This window comes from Anopheles bellator, chromosome 2, assembly GCF_943735745.2.
Source record: "Anopheles bellator chromosome 2, idAnoBellAS_SP24_06.2, whole genome shotgun sequence".
In the NCBI taxonomy this organism is placed as follows: domain Eukaryota; kingdom Metazoa; phylum Arthropoda; class Insecta; order Diptera; family Culicidae; genus Anopheles; species Anopheles bellator.
The window spans coordinates 4,264,291-4,281,228 of NC_071286.1; the positions used below are offsets into that span (position 1 = coordinate 4,264,291).

The 16,938-nt window shown below is 48.3% G+C and overlaps 1 non-coding gene across 1 annotated transcript; it reads left to right on the forward strand.

The window, feature by feature from the left end:
• Positions 1–4,861: 4,861 nt before the first annotated feature.
• Positions 4,862–4,933, forward strand: Trnae-uuc (transfer RNA glutamic acid (anticodon UUC)). The gene has a single exon. It is a non-coding gene; the product is annotated as a tRNA-Glu (tRNA).
• The last annotated feature ends 12,005 nt before the right edge of the window (positions 4,934–16,938 follow it).

Genomic DNA, 16,938 nt, shown 5'->3' on the forward strand with positions numbered 1-16,938 from the left:
TAATCAAACGCGGCAAACCCGCGGGTACCCCGACACCGACTGGGCCTGTCAGCGAATGGGGGAAGCACTTTGAAAAATTTCACTCAACGAGATTAAAGAAAATTGCATTACTTTCCCATTGTTGCGAGGCGCATTGCAACCCCATCCAATATTAGCCGCCACCAGCAACCGGTTGATTGAATTCCACGGACCGTCGGCCAGTGTTCAAAGTCTGGACTTTTCGGCCCCTTCCCGAGTTGCGAAAAATGCTTCAAATAACTACATTTGAAGACCAATCAAAAGTTTGCGAACAAACAACACACAGCGCTAGCGCCATCGGATCGCATTGCACCGGATTTTCGGACCGGATCGATGAGGACCACCGCGAAGGGTGGCTCCTTTCACTTACCGTTTTTGGCCAGTAATCTTCCTGCAGTCCAAGATTCCGACCGCTCTCACCTTTCGGTTTGTTTCGAATCACGACTTTTCGCATTTCAATTTTCGTCTACCGGACGCCCGACGAAGGATGGTCTCCCGTGGGATGGCCTCCTCTACAAAACTTACGGTCCAATAAGGGGACACAACCACAACTACTACTGGCAGGTCGTGAACTCAATCTGGAGGTGAGCAGCCTACCACGATGACACAGCCTCCTATGCAAATCCAATTTCGCATCCCAGCCCAGTCACACCGAAAACCTTCGATGTCTCTCGGTTTGGGTTTGGAACTCTCGGTTTGGAACTTTTCTTATTTAAAGTTTGAATTGAAATCAAATCTCGGCGCAAGTGTCGTTAGAGTGTGACCACCCAAGTGAAAGGCTGTTCTTGGCCCGCTCCGTTTGGATGGTTGTTTCTTTTTTTGCGTTGTTGTTCCCGAAATAACTAGCCTCCGAAAAGAAACTGTCTTCCCTTACTTCCTGTTTGTTGCAGGTATTGTATCTCCGCCCTTTTTCGAATGCATGCGATGTCCCAAACATGTTTTGAATATCATCAAAAGTGGCCAAAAACTCGCCCGAGTCGCTCCAGAGTCCAGAAAAGGGAAGACAAACAAACATGTGGAGAAAACTGGTCGTTCGCCGGTCCATGTTCCTGAGGAAATTTCTCCCCAAGGAATGCTAAAACATTGACAGCAGGCAGCACATAACCCTCAACCGGAGTGCCGTTTGCGCCGAAAAGGCACCGAAAAATATTCAAATATTCCTAAAGTGCTAAAGAAAATATCCATTTACTGATTTCGATTCTCTGCCGGCGTCGTTTGTCGTTTGGTGCCATGAATCTTGCGGAAGCGACTGTGGCATCCGTCAGGATGTTTCGTTGTTTCAGATGTTAACCGAAAAAGCACACGGCTTACGACTGGCCTATCTCTCGACGGGGTGTTGCCTGAAAGTGGTTGGAATGTACATCTGTTTGTGGGTTGACTTTTCCTCCGTTTTTTTTCTTATGTTCATAAAACGGGACCATAAAACTCGACGATCGTTTGTTGTGCTTCGCGGAACGGTGGAATAAAACAACGAGCTTTAAATCAAACAAACTGATTCAATGCAATAAACATGCCAACACATACAAATGAATGCGAATTTTACAAAACGCAACTTAATAAATCAACAGAAAATCGGCATAGATATTTCGCTTTTGAGAGGAAGCCCAATAAACTTTTCTTTTGGATTGATTTCCAAACACATTCTCAAAGATTGCCGAAACCATGCATTAATTCAATTTAACTAATACCTCGTGAACGGTAAAGGTAGAACAATACTTCAAAATCTTTTTTCACTTACTTGAAACCAAATTAATAGCGAACAAACGCAAAGGCGATTTCTCTGGCATTTTTGGCTGTTTTAATTAAAATTCACAATCCACGGTACACAACCGTGCTCTAACCCTTCTCGCCGTAGAAACAATAGATTGTAATGGTTTAAAAAAATAGGAACCATTTCGAGCTTCGTCTGTCGGCATCAAACACACATCGCACCTCACGTTTCACTCCGGATCCGGGCATTCAAAATATGTAAGTCCACCCAGAAGCCCAGCCCAGCCCAGTCCGGTGTGTCCGGTCCGGCGCTATTGCGCTCCGCAACAAATGGCTGCGGCTCTCGCCGACCATTCATTCTCGAATCCGGGCCCCATGACGGAATCCTTTCCCGACCGCCCCCGAGGAGCCTACCTTGTACCCATTATTATGTAAATGATCCATCGCTCTCGAATTTGTTCTGATAAAACATTTAAATCCCGGCGACAAAATGGCCCCTTCAAAGCGCCCGCCGAAGGACTGCCGTTGCTGGACCCTATGAGGTATAGGGGGGTCTCGGTGGACCCAGCACACTACCTTCGAACGATATGCACGTATATCATCAACGAGCGCGACGGAACGGAACGATGGGCCCCGGTGTACCCGAGGCCACGGACGCGGAGGGAAAAAAGGGCTTTGTCTAAAAGATCGCCCAGGATTTTGGGGGGTTTTCAGTTGGAGTCATTTTTCCTCCGCTTTCATCGCGTTCTTCTTTTTCTACCCGCACCTCCCCGAATTCCTCGGTTCTCGGTTCGCCAGCTCCATTCTACTGGTCGAGTTGGACGGGAAGACCCAATATTTACCGGAAACCAGGTGGTGCTTATTCTCTGCCACTCTAACGCACGCGACGGGACTCTGAGGCGTGTGGGATGAGGGGATAATTCAATTCCCTTGCCACCAGCAGGGACCTAGTTAAGCCGATTGGATGACGCTTCGGCCCGAAGGATGAGACGAACCAAAAACGCAAACAGAATATTTTGAAATATAAAAACCGTTTGATGACATGAGTCACTCGCTACATATAAGTCCCGGCTCAGGGTGATGAGAAAAAATTATTGCTGCACATTCAGGGACACAAACTTCCCCTTTTTTGTTTTGTACTGCAGCAGCGTATCAATCACCTCGTTTGGTTCCCAGAAACTAGCATTAATCGCATTACTAGGAACGCATTATTAATCTAGGAACTTGTTGGTCAATGTACCGGAGCCATCGTTTAATTAAAGGCGCACACACAACAGGCAGTTCCACAATGTTTTACATCCAGTTTGTTGGATAGTGATTTCGGTATCGTTAAAATTGATAAATTTGAATTTACCGTGGGTAACCTAGAGGCTAAACTCAATTCCGTAGCTCCTATACTCGTAGCCATGTTTTTACAATTTTCTATTTTATTGAGAAATCGACCACCAATGAAAATTGGGTGTTCTATTTCGTCTGACCCAATCTCAAGTAGATTAGAAACGGTTCTAAGACATACTAACTATCTGCACGGTATCCCAATATTCGGCGGAGTTTGGAGCAATTCTTACGTTAATCAATAATTTTCCCACTCTGCTCAAGCGCATCGATCAGTTTACGTTGTCTTCGGAAACGTTACTCGAAGCAGCGTCTGAAGTAGCGTCTCAATGTCTAATCTTCAGCTTTCATCTTACGCTTCGGATGAACTGGAGCTGCCAATTCTTGAGCGCTTTTGATTCTAACATGGATACCACTTCAAACCAAAAATCTTAATCACGGCCCGAAATCTGTTCCTTTCACCGTCATCAGTGCACTACTAAAAACAAAGCATTAACCTAATGACTCAGGCACGTCAAATGCTCAACCAAAAAAGAAACAAGTACTGCAGCGTTCATCAGTGGCCGCGTAGGCCGCGTGACCCGCATGTCGGAACCACAGAATATTCATTTTCGGCACCGCCGCCTTTGTGCGCAGTGATTATGGTCAATCTCCGTCTTAAGCAAATTAGCACCAGCACCATCGGCCGCACCGCATTGTGGGCCATTTCAGCTTTTTACAAACCCAAAAAAGGCGTTTTTACATTCCCTCGGGCGTACACTCTCGGTAGCTGTGCTGGAAAATGCTGGTTATTAGGCCATTTCAAAGCGCACGAGGCACAAGTTTTCCGTACGGTCGCCAGGGTCGCTTGAAAAAGCCCCGGTCCGAAGCTGCAAACGTGCTGCGGGTCACCTTTCCCGGGGTTGCGTTTGCATTTCGACAGTGGCGCATCCGAAAGTGTGTCCTGCGGTGCGGCCGGATCGTGGCGAGAAAAACTTTTCCGATCCACCATCTAAACCGTTCCGAGCATCAGCCATGCTAATAGCTCACCAGCGTCATGCTTTTTGTGCTCCACGAATTGGGTTTGTGACAAAAAGCGGGGTTCTCACGCTGCTAACAATCCGAAAGCCTACATGCCGGAAGCTCACACGCCCGGCCCGGGCACAGAGTCTCCAGAAGAAAAAAGAAACGCAAATCGCAATGAACAGAGAGATATCTCTCAGCCACGGTGACGGTGGGCCCGTCTTACGCGATGCCACACAAGACACCAATGACATTCTCATTATCTCCTCGTCTCATCTCGGGGGCCTACAGGCCCATCCAGGGATGCACATGGAAATGGAACGGAAGGAACGGCGCTGCTCGTGGCACCGAGAAAACGAGTTGATCCGTTTAATGAGCAAATAGGCAATTTACATACTTGACTGGGGGCTGGAGCCTCTGCGTTCCCGTTCGGTGGTGTACGTGATCGCACGATTGTCACGAGCTTTCTTCTGCCTTCGCCTGCGACAGTCGTCCGGAAAGACAGCTGTCTGCAGACTTTCGCCGCAAATTTGGCATCAATTCGTTCGAACAGCACACCCTCCCTGGGGGAGGTTTTGGGTGAAACATGTTCGCAGGGCAACCTCTTTTCAAAGTTTAACTTTGGCCTAGTCCTTTTTTGGCGGTACCAGAAGGGCTTAAAGTAAATTTGAAAGCGGTGTAGATTCTACTGTATTCCTCTAAGGCAACGTTTTGGTGTTCCTTTTGAAAGAATTTTTAAAGTTTGAACCAAAGCATGCGGCATATTTGTACGTATTGTTGCACTCAACGTACAGCCTCCCATATGGTCTAGTGGCTAGGATATCTGGCTTTCACCCAGAAGGCCCGGGTTCGATTCCCGGTATGGGAAAACAATGTTTTCCTTTTATAAATCACCAAAGAAATACTTTTCCATTGGGAGATATGTTAGTAAACGATGCTTTAGGGTTTTCATGCTGAAAAAGACATAATTTTGGCTTTTTGCAAAAACCATAACGGACGAAAGCTTTGGAAACTTAAACGCTACATAGCTGCACCGTAAACTTTATTTTCTCAGAACTTCGTTTTTTTTGGATGTACCAAGCGATCTGATTTGTCTCTGCTGCTAACAGAACGATATTGATTTGTTCGAAAGCAACCCCATAAACCCCGGGCGTTGTTGCGTGGATTTTGAACGTGCTTTCGGCAAGCGTGGCGGCAATCGTGGTCCATCATTTCGATAAAGTCAATTTTATGCTCCCAGTACACGCAGCCGGTCGATTGGCCAATTTTTTCCGATTTCCAAAGAGCGAGAAAAAAAAGATCGGGAAAAACGCACCATTAATGGACGACCCGGTGCCACACGAGACATAAACAAACCGGTTAACATGTGGCCGCGCCACGGGTGCGCCACACGGCGCTGCTGGAGCTCACAGCAAACGTGAGCAAACAGAGGCTAAAACAATAACATCGATGGCACATATGTTCGCAAATAAATTGCCGTAATTTATTATCGCCGTGTACGTTTGGTGGTGGCGGTTTTTTTTACCGGATGGTGGTGGGCCCTTATTCCTTTTTTTTATGCTCGGCACAGCCTTCACATTGAAAGGAAGTTCGATTTATGCTTACCATACACACGGGGACACGGGGGAGAATGTGGCCGGGAGAAAAGTGGTGGGTAACCGAAATTCGCTGAAAACTTTGCAGCAATCGCGCACCGTTCAAACCGAATGTCGCACTGGTGATTCTGCTCACAAGCTAACTTCCAATCATAACGGATGTGAATAAACTTTCAAGTCAAAAAACTTATTAAAACATGGAAAAGAGGAAATAAGACAAAGAAAATCCCTAACAATAGCTAAAAACAATATGCGAACCATCTACGACATCGAAAATCCTTTCGATACCAATCCCTTACTGACCATTCCATTTTAAGAAAAGAGAGAGAAAGAGAACGTAGAAAAGGATCTTTATGATCGCCAAAGTTTTGGTCGGAAAGTTTTCTGGACGTTCTTTTCTCTGCTCAGATTGAACCGAATCCGTAGGTTCCCATATTTTGTCCGTTCCAAAAATTAATCCATCCTTCTGCTGGCCACACTCAAAAACAGCGTACGATCCTCCACTGCTAGCCCGAAAACTAAAAGCTCCCATCGGGTCCAGCTGGCGTCGTCTGTCGGTTTGAAAGATGCAACCGACAAATACGAATAAAAAAAAAGCGGAACCCGAAAAATTATCTACATCCCTACTTGTGGCTGCCAGCTGGCGATTGACCCTCTCACTGGAGAATTATGTATCCCGATGGTTGTTTTAGAAAAACACACACCGCCTGGCCCCAAAAAGGGTGGCCAACAGCAGCTGCCAACCAACTAGAAAGTGGAGTTCATCTGATCGGAGAAAACTTTTTAAAGCTATCAAGGCCCTGGCCCTGGCGCTCATGATGCTGATGCTGATGATGATGGTGGCCGGCTATCGAAAATCTTTTAGCACAAATTCCTATGCTCCCTTCAACTTTCGCCCTAAAACACCCTACAGCCTAACTATTGCGAACCCTTTTTGATGGTGCTTCCGTTGATAAAATAATCATCCCGAATCAGCCAGTAATGGGGAGCGCATTTTAGGTGTTTCAACAACGATCGAGCCTTGGTGGAACGCCAAAAACGGTCATAAATATGTTTGTGCCACGTAGCCAGATGTTGATTACGCAAAGGCGGCCACCTTTTTGAACAGTGCCGTGTATTGAGGGCAACTAGTGCACTTATGATCAGCCACCAGTTCGCAGGCAAAAAGGATAAACTTCAGGCGTTAATCACATTGTGGCTGCCGCCCCGAAAAGAAACCCGAAAGAAGGCCGAAAAGCTCACTCCCAGCTGTTGTGGCGGTGCGGTATGTTTGCTACAGCCCAGGCAAGTGAATCATCGCGCTGTGGCCGTCCTGCCCGAGGTGCATCATAAAAGTGGAATTAGGCTCATACGTGCCCATAAACTTCCCCAAACCAAGACCCGCCATTTTTACTGCCAAAACTTTTTTAAACACCACCGTAAAATGGCTCTCTCGGCCTGACTGCCGTACCGGTCTGCAACATGTTGCGGCCCTGGATAGTGTTAAGCAACAGCAACACTACGGCATGCTTTGCCACGAAAACCTGCAACATGACGCCGTCGCCAACTTCGATTTATCACCCAACCGAACACAAAGTTGACAAATGATTTACATTCATTCAACCCCGTAGTAGGTCACAGTCGTGAAAGAGAATTCAACTTTAGTCAGCTCCTTAAAATGTTTCAATCGTAATTCAACGAAATACAAAACTGGCACAACAAAGAACCACTGTTTCAGCCGGTGGCTGACTGTACAAAACCCATTTTTAAGCCCGACCCGACGGTAATGATTTATGTTCCGCCGAAGCCTCCGCCGCGGGTCTTAAGCCCCCGTTGATCCTTAGATGCAGCCACCCGGCACGTATGCCATTGATTAACGATTCGAACATTTGGCATTCGAAGCCGGCGGGGCGGAATGCAACAAAACGGGGGCAAAACACCCCCGGCCCGGAAGGACTCCGGGTACCAAAAAGGGTTAATTGCTCGTAAAACAGCCAGCCCGGCCTGCCAGTAATTAGCGAGTTCGTCGGGTCGGGAAGGAAGGCTTTTATTGAACCTAATTGCAAAGCACACGTGCCGCCGGAGTACCTCGCTGGGCCATCAGAAACCTCTGGCAGGGTGGCTGCATCTGGCAGCAAAATAATGGCGCCATTTTGGTTACAGATTCTGCCATGGCGAAGCAATTCCAATTTCATTGCGTGGCGCGTGTCCGCTCTCGGCCGGTAATGATCAAACAATTGGACCACAATGACACGCACACCAGATGTGGTGGTCCGTTGGTAGTGCGGTGACAAGTGAATGTTCCGGTCAACGTATTAATCGTTTCGCGGAAGTACATTCACTTTGACCACCCGGCCGTGTGTTTCGCTCCATGAGCGTCTTGCTGACCATTTAACTTTCAAAGACTGAATTTGAGTCGCCGTCATCCAGCCATAATAACTCTTTTCAATTCTGTATACCTAAAAAAGCAGTAAGGAATGTGGCTGTATGCTAAATAATATCCCCTTTTTTATTATTATTTTGGGTCGAGTTCGTCCCTCTTCCTCGCCGGCAATCTGTTGCTATCAATCGCCATTTTAATATACATCCGGCACACAACCGGCGCTATTTATCGAGGCCTCCGGCGGGTCGATTGGGACGGTTCGACGGTTCGAAAACAATCCGTCCTAATCCGTCCCTGCCCGGCGGTGTCACGCCCGTGATCCGGTAGTTTCTGCCGCAACTACCAGTCCCGAAACCGACGAACATTCCGGGTCCGGATCCGGGTTTTCCTTTCTCCCTCTCTCTCTCTCTCTGTCTTCCGCAACATGGTTCACCATTTCGCTTGTGCCCATTTTCCATCCGACAGCTTGTTGCGGCGCTGAGAAGCGGTACACATGAAGTCCCCGGGGCCAAATCACATCCCAGAGAGCATGATCGAAGGAAAATTAAGGAATACTGAACCGAACCGGTTCCCATCCCTCGGATTCGGAATGCTTCATGATGGAGAACCGTACAAAACTGGAAATGAAACAATAAAAATGGGCCCAACGAACGACATAACGAGCCGAGAGGAATCGGCAACTCAGAAATGATTGAACGTTGGGCAATCGTGGTGTTTGGGAAGCTTTCCGAGCCCTACGGGGATTTTTACGCGGCACGGTTCGAGAAATGATCGACTCGACCTAGAAAGTGTGCCAATGGCGAAATATTTCCCATGCGACACAAGATGCCGATCCAGTTCGGTTGTTCATTAGCGCCTCAAAAAGCGCCGTGGCCCGGTTTTGTCTCGCGAAGAATGGACCGGAACCGTGCGCCGCGATACGGGGAAGCCCGGGAAAAACATGACATTTCCCAGCATGCAGCGCGCACAAGAGCATCTTTTTTGTGCCCCAGATTGGCGGACGGGAAAAAAGGACGATGGCACGGCACAAAAACAGCGAACTGCCAGTTAATGGCGGGAACCGTCCGAAGCAGGGTGGCGGAGTTTCTAAACCATAAATCAAGTGGTCTTTTGCCGTTGCCGTGAAATGAAATCCCGACGACGATTCCGCGTTGAGTGACATTGCGAGCGACACTTTCAGCTAATGAAAAGGAAATAGAGCGCCATTTGCACGCCGTCGACGGCGACGGCGGTAGCGGTTTTTCTTTCGGATTTTTATTCTTTAAATTAAACAATCACAACTTCGCTGCAGTCGACGACGACGGCTTTCATGCTAAATGAAATGTCGTGGCCATTGTGAGACGATGAGTTCCGCTTGATTTTATTGCAGCGAAATCCGCTTTCGCCGCTACGCTCCGGTTTCATCTCCGGTTCCCGCTCCTAATATCCTCTACCGATCGGGGGCCATTTCCGTGTTCGCTAGGACCAATTGCGCGATAACGTATTAATCCCGTGAGAACCTGTTATATCCTGTTCTTTTTTCGTACAAAATTATAATACCGATAGAAGAACATCTAATAATCGATTAAAGAGCCCTGAATGGATCCTCATTTTTAGAAATATTTTTCACTCCAGGGCACTCCAAGGTTTATACGAGTTGCCCCTTAATTCTAACAATATGCATGCATCTAAATAAAATGGAACTTTGAACACAGTACCTTTCCTTAAACATGTGAACATTTCATAAGAATCCAACAACACATTCTTAAGGTTTCTAGGAATTGTTTTAAAAATATTCGAAAACCCGATCGAATCGTTAAGGAAATTCATAAACTCTTACTACGACCATAAACTGCGTACTCGGTTCCCCACATTTCATTTCAAATGATACACTTCGGCCCGTTTAATGGACATCGTTTCACACACAATTCCCAACACGGGTGCTTCGGAACACTTTGCTGGAAATAAATCAACCACTCGTCCCAGCAACAGCAGTGTCAACCTACATTGGCGCGTCCGATAGCGACGAATAGAATGCTTGGCAGCCTGCGACCCTTAAGCCTACGCAATAAAAGCGCTTTAGAGAAAACCCATAAAAATCAGAACCAACGCAATCAACGGTTCGGTTCGGTCGCGTAGCGGGTGAGGGCCCAAAAAAATACTCCACCCGCAAGTGTCCCGATTGTCCCAAAAAGAATTATGATTTAATTTTTCCCACTCGAGTGCCACAAGGCGCCAAGGGTGTCCAGCCAAATGAGTGACCGGTCCGCGCTGACACCCGCGCTGAAGCGCACAAAAACCCGGGGGCCATTTTTCGTCGTATGACAAGCGATCAAACCGGCGGTGGAGATCGAAACCTCCCCCCATTAATCGGGGTTGCTTCGAGAGTGCCGGGGCAGCGCACGGGGACTTCAGTTTGACACTCTGCGCGACGGCCGCGAGCACACGGCACGGCGGCAATCCAGTGCCGGGACAAAAGCTCGCCCCGTTTGATTTATGGACAGCTTAATTCATTGCAGCGTGAAACTGACATCGATTAGCGTGTTCCGCGAGGAACCGCGTTCGCCGCGAATGCGACGGCAGCCGGCCGGATGGTGGTGGCCCGATCCGATTCGAGCGAGCACTTCGAAACGTTGCACTTTGCACCTTAAATTCCAGAAGCTCACTCTAGCTCGCGCCCTGGCGAAATGTCAACCCGGATCGCGTTTGACGTTCGGCGACCGGGGAAGGCAAAATGCTTGCTAAATACCGCCGGGTTGGGCGGGAGAAAATCGGATTCTAGAACGACGAGGGCGACGAGTACGTGCTGTGCCGGAGAAATGTTTTTGTGTGTGTTTCGGCGCACAGAAGGACCTCATCTATCTTGCGGGACTTGGTTAGCGGGCGGGTGAACAACAGAAATGAGCGTGTCGCAAACGTCAGCCCAACTACGGCTCAACAAATCATATACACGGTGCCCGCAGCAGGCCATGAATGCGAGTGCAAAGTACACAAATCATCGAACGAAGGCCCTTCATTGATTGGCCCGAGTGACATTAATCCTGCCTGTGGAAAAGTTTTCACTCATGGAGCCTGTTTGCCAAGGTTGCAATCTTAATCCGAGGATGTGCCGATCCCAAAACCTAGAAAGATGGTGAGAAACAGTATAAACCGCGCGTTTGGAAGTTGTGGCTTACCATGTGCTTCGTGAATGGCGTTCAAAAGTCATCCTCACAAAAGAGATCCTTGAAATATTCAACCTTCAGCTGTTGTCCGTATCAGTTACCTCGCCTCGGCAAGATAAAGAACTTGCGACACACCAGCGAACCAGCGCTCGATTGCCGTTGCTCATATCACTGTTTCATTTGCATAGGTCCCCATCCGCCAGACCCAACCAGATGCACATTGTTCCGGGGCCTCCAGGATTCGAAAGACATCTCACTCCGTCCGCGAGGTTCGGGCAGCGACGCTTCGCGTGCCAAAATCATAGCGCGCTCCGAGCACGGCCATTTTGTTCACCATTTCAACACGCACAAAACAAAAGCCCCGACCGACAGCGCAGACGGGGTGCAACACCGTGACGGGGCGACCGGCGACAGAAAGCCATACGGCCGAATAGAAAGCCCGCCGCCGCCCAGGCCCGGCCCGGCACACATTCCACATTGTGGCCAAACAATGCGCCACCGGGCTACCGGGTGTTTGGCTTCCGACGAGATGGCGCATGGTGAATCTAGTGCTCCTGGCTCCAGGGTCAGTGAATGTTTGTGCTGCGAAGGAAAAATTTCGTCCTCGGCCTGCCGCTCTGTGCGCCTTGCTTTTGGACGAAACAATGGCCACGGCAACGAGGCCAACGGAGTAAGATGGCACCGGACCGGATGGTGCTGGGCTCGCAATGAGCGCAATTTCTCACTTTCTTCCAAACGTAGCTTTGTTCTCGGTTTCCGTCATCCATTTTGGTGACGCTCACTTTGTTTCGCACGTGTTATTGTTTTTGTATTGCACCCATTTTGCTGTCAAGATCGGCTGAGTGGTGAGTTTGTTGCCCAACGGTGGTGAGTTTCGTGTTGAGTAGAGGCACTTTGTTTGATGCGAACACTAATGGATTAACTTTGTTATACTTAAAACCAGGTTCACCTTTAATACATTCAGAGCCGCCTAGCGACGATGATTTGAATGCTTCGAATTTAACCAGTGTAAAAGGACCCATCTCTGGCAACGCTCGTAGACGAAACAAGACAATCCTGCCGATTCCTTGGCGCTTTCAACAACTAGTCAGTTAGGACAAGCCGTTTGAGAAGCGAAAAGCTCCAAACACGGCGTGGCTAACAAGGCCGTCTAAGCCATGGATTTGTACTGACGGATCCGATCAGGACCTGTGACTCAAAGGACTTCGAATGATGTTCTTTAATTGGCTTTCAAAGTTAACCTTCGCGGCAATTTTTGCCACTATGTTTTATGTTCCACTAAGATAAATCGCCATAATTACCATTTTGTATGCACTTAATAATAGAACATTAACAAATTTATCACAGCGAATCACCAAGTATCGACTCTTGGAGCCTTACGATGGCATCTGCTATGTTTAAGTGCCAACTTAAAACGGAAATTGCGCAAAGTTGATCAAATTTTACTGACGCAATTGCCATTACAATCTGCAAAGTGTTCTGCAGGACTGGTGACGATGGAGATATGAAGAAACAATTACCAAACTTCATCTGCCGCATCGACTCGTGTTGCTGTTATACACTCCTGTGAGCAAGTTTTCCGCTTCCCAAACTCTGCCTAACGCTGCCTGAAGGTGTACATTAAACCATACGCACCTTAGAACCATTCGACCAACGCCCTGCACTGTAAACCCCCGCCAAACCTGTTTGGTTGAACCGGAACGGAGGTTCTGGTAGCTCCGGGCGTTCCGGGAATAATTAGGTACACACGGCCCCGGTAAAAGGGCGCCAGTCGTCGCCGGCGTCGTCTTCGTCGTCATCGCAAGGATTCTGTAACAAGCCTGCTTTGGAGAAAGATTTAATAAGTTCCGTGAGTTCTACCCGAACCCCTAGCTGCCCGGAGGGTCTGGGGCCCCGTTTTGGGATCAAATTAATAACACAACCTTCACGGGCGCGAACCAGGGGCCCCAGGTTTGCCTTCGCCGGCTGAAGCGATAATTAACTCGCCCCGACGGAAAGGTGCACGAACTGGGTCTAGGGCCTTGCAGCGAATCCGGGAGCAGGAAACTAGTGGCACGAACTAGGGCCACTCTGCATCATGCGTCATCGCGGACACTGTGGAGCGGGAGCCGAGTCGCAGATTTTCTGACCCTGTCAGAGCGCGCCGTCCGAAAGGGTTGCCCAGGTCTCTGTGAACCCAAGTGGGTTCAAGCAAGTCGTCTTGCCACAAACCGCAACCGGAATGGTTGTTGGTTGGTTGGTTAGTGGGGCGCGATTAACCCGGCCCCGGTACACACGGTAGCTAACGAAAGAGGCCGCAATAAAAACAGCCACCCAACATAAGTTTCCCGCGTGGTGGCATCAAGCTGAACAAAGGCCAAGCCCCCCGGTTAGCCGCCTGTTTCTTCCGTGGCACTGGCGGGCTGACCGCACAAAGAAACGCTTACCGCTTACGCCGGTTTCGGGGAGGACGAAAGCAACACCTTTCAACAGCCCATCATCTTCAGCGCCTTCGTCAAATGGCCGTAGAGTGACGTGGCTTTTGCTCGCCGGTCGCCTAACGTGGCTAACGAGCCACAGTGTGTATGTGTGTATGTGGACGGAAGGACTTTCCTCCGTAAGCCGTAACCAACGTGGCGCCCGGGCGCAATCAGATCAAAAGAACCGTTGCAATTTCCCGCGAGCCAGGTGTCTGGGGCCATGGCGGAAGTGGAAACCGTCAGATCACCCACCAGATAACGACCACCGATTGGCATCACGTGAGTAGCAGCGTTTCGAGTTGGAACATCTTGATCGCTGAAAGGAGTTGTTGTGAGTTGCTGCTGCTGAAAAATTGGTTTGATTTGATAAAATTCTGACCGAGTTCCTTGATTGATCCTTCCTCAAATATCTATACTATTTATGATTATCTTAATTTTATTTATAACAGTGTTACTGTTGAAACTAATGAATGCTTAAAGCAATCGGAGTATTCCCTACTTGCTTCGTTAAAATTGTTTAGTCAAGATATACTAATATTTAATTAAGAATACAACTAAGCCCACGAATGATGCAATCTCCCATTGATAACACTTGACACAATCTTCGTCGTGTCTCAAACAGAAGACACCGTTAGAGATGCTTCCAATAACTTCATTATGCCCAAGTGTGCCAATCCAAATCTATTGATTGAGATAATTTTACGCAACAAAGTTTTCCTGTTTACCCTGCGTGTCTTAATCACGGATTCAACAGCGTCTTCACCACTTTCACGGGCAACACGACCCGTTGCTAAACACTCCACAGCACACTTCCGGCGCTGGTGGCATGTTCACGCGGCCACGCCAAAGAACAGCACATCTTCAACTTCTTCGCAAACCGCCCGAAGGCTCGGTGTGGCTTTGAGTGGGCTCAGCGCAGTAATCTCCAGCGTCGATAGCACCACAGCAGACACAACTCCCCGGGCCACTCCAAACACTACGCCACCCTCACGCTTATGTACTTTTCCGGCTAGCAACTTCTGGAAGCCTTGTAAACCCTTCCTTTGCGTCAGAACGCCCCGGACGCCCAAACCAATCCGAAAGGAACAAGATTGCCATCGGCCCAATACCTGGGCGGTCGGGCCCCGACTTTCGTTTACACTTCCGGTTCGGCACTTTGAGGGCCTCCCCGAGGATCCGCCACGAAACTCGGAAATGCTCTTTGACCAGAAAACGCAAACCGTTTCATTTGGCGTTTGATTTGATCTCAACTGAAGCGAATAAGTAGCAGCACCAGCAGCAGCAGCAGTGGTGACCGAGGATAAAGTACGGCAGTCATGGCAGTCACGGCAGTCTACGTATCCCCCGGCGTATCCCGGAGGAGGCTTCTTCCGTTTTGCAACATCGGTTTGAACGCCTTCTCACCTGCTGCCAGCAATCGGCAACCGTCGTCGTGGAAGATAAAAGAGATCCGTTCCGTTCTCGAGATCTCCGGATGGAAAGTGTAGATTTCCGGAACTGAAACGGCTCGTAAAAGCGACGGGCCGGCATCTGCCGCCAATGATGCATCCGGTTCCGGTTCGGCGAGCGGTCCCCCCTCCGACTCGTAGCCGATGGAGAAAATAAGCATCAAATGATTGTATCGTTCGTTGTAGTCCGTCTTTCACTTACGAAACCCTTTCGCTGCCAGCAAGATGGCCACCACCGGAAGCGTGTCGTCGTTCTAATGAATCGCTCCAGCGGAAAGGTCGCATCGCACCAGATCAGTGTCCCACCTTTACGCCTCCCCTTTGCTCGCTTCTCGCCCGGCTGTGCCCGACTCCGGGGCGTCCTAAATTGAATCAAAGATCGATCAAACCCTACCGGCGGGATCAAGGAGCTCCCTGCGTGCCCTGCGAGGGAGACCGGCGGAAGTAAAACAAAGCCGGGTCTTCTTTCGCCCGCTTCCTTTTTGCCACGAGGACGAGATACAAAGCAGCCTTATCGGGATGAGCTTACGTGATGGCGAGGGCCCTGGAGCGCAGAGACCAAAGTGTCGGAAGGGAGTGTTGTTTAAATTTGGGGAACAGATTCTCCTTTCACACCACATCATGCCGCGGATGCTGAGCTGGCGTAGGACTCGGGCAGACGGCGGACGTGACATTGAAAGCCAATTAGCTAGGCGATTGACGAATTAATTACATCTGACAAAAAGAAGAACCCACGCCGGCTGACAGGCCGGAGCTGAAAGGCAAAGGGCTGAGCAGGAAGGGTCCGTCGCGCAAGCCGTATCCCGGACGTGGGTCTGATTTTCCAACGACAAGTGTTTGTCACGGATCCAACGCTCCGATAGCGGCGGATTGGCGGAACGAACACCGAGAAGATTACGAGCCGGCGAGCGGGAAGACGAGAGGATGAAGCTTTATGAAACGACCCGATACATCCCTTATCTATGTAACCTGCCAAGATGTCATTTGCCCGCGCTCGAACAGCCCGAACTGTTGTGGCCCCTTTCTAGAATATCTGATCCGTGAATAGCAACGCTTTAACTAAACACACGAAAGAGTTCATGTATCCTTGAGCGTTTTGTCTAAACATAAAAACGCCAGCTCGCCTGAGTATTCAGTTGAGTATTAGTTATATTGTTTTGGGCTTGATTTAAGTAAAGAGAAATTCAAATCAACTAAGGGAAGAACGAATGCATAAAACAAAGTTTAAAATTTAAAGTTCAAGAATAGTGTAGAACAACTGACTTTATTTTCTATATTGGTGTAGGCCGTTGGAAAAAGAAGGACGAAGTTTACGTGTGTCTTAGCAATGCCAGGCGATCCTCAATAATTATGGCGTTGGTATCAATACCTACATTGAATGGTTATGGTGGTTAAGTTGCAGTAAACATTAAAATCAAATTCAATTCAGTAACCATTAAAGTAAGTAAAGTGAAATTCAATTCAACAATTTCTTAGCACAGCTGAAAGAAACAGAATAGATAGAATGATGCAAAAAAATTAGAATTGATCTAAAGAACGATGGTTTTAATCTAAGAAAATCTTAGTTAGCAAAAAGTAGACAAGTAATAAGATTTAAAAGTCAACAATCTAGAACTAAATAGGAATAGTGCACAAGGTATTTAAAAATTATAATCAAATTTGGAAAAAGCAAATTGATAAATGTGATAAACGCTCTAGTACTCCAAAAGGTTGAACTTTCCTCTTCAAATAGCTCTCATGAGGTTCTCCTTTCCATCATATTACTATGCAATTCGCTGGTGTCCTATATCACCTTCCATCGGCTGTTTACACCTCGAATATCCGTGCTCCACAAACACCACACAATCGTTTTGCCCTTTTTCTCCG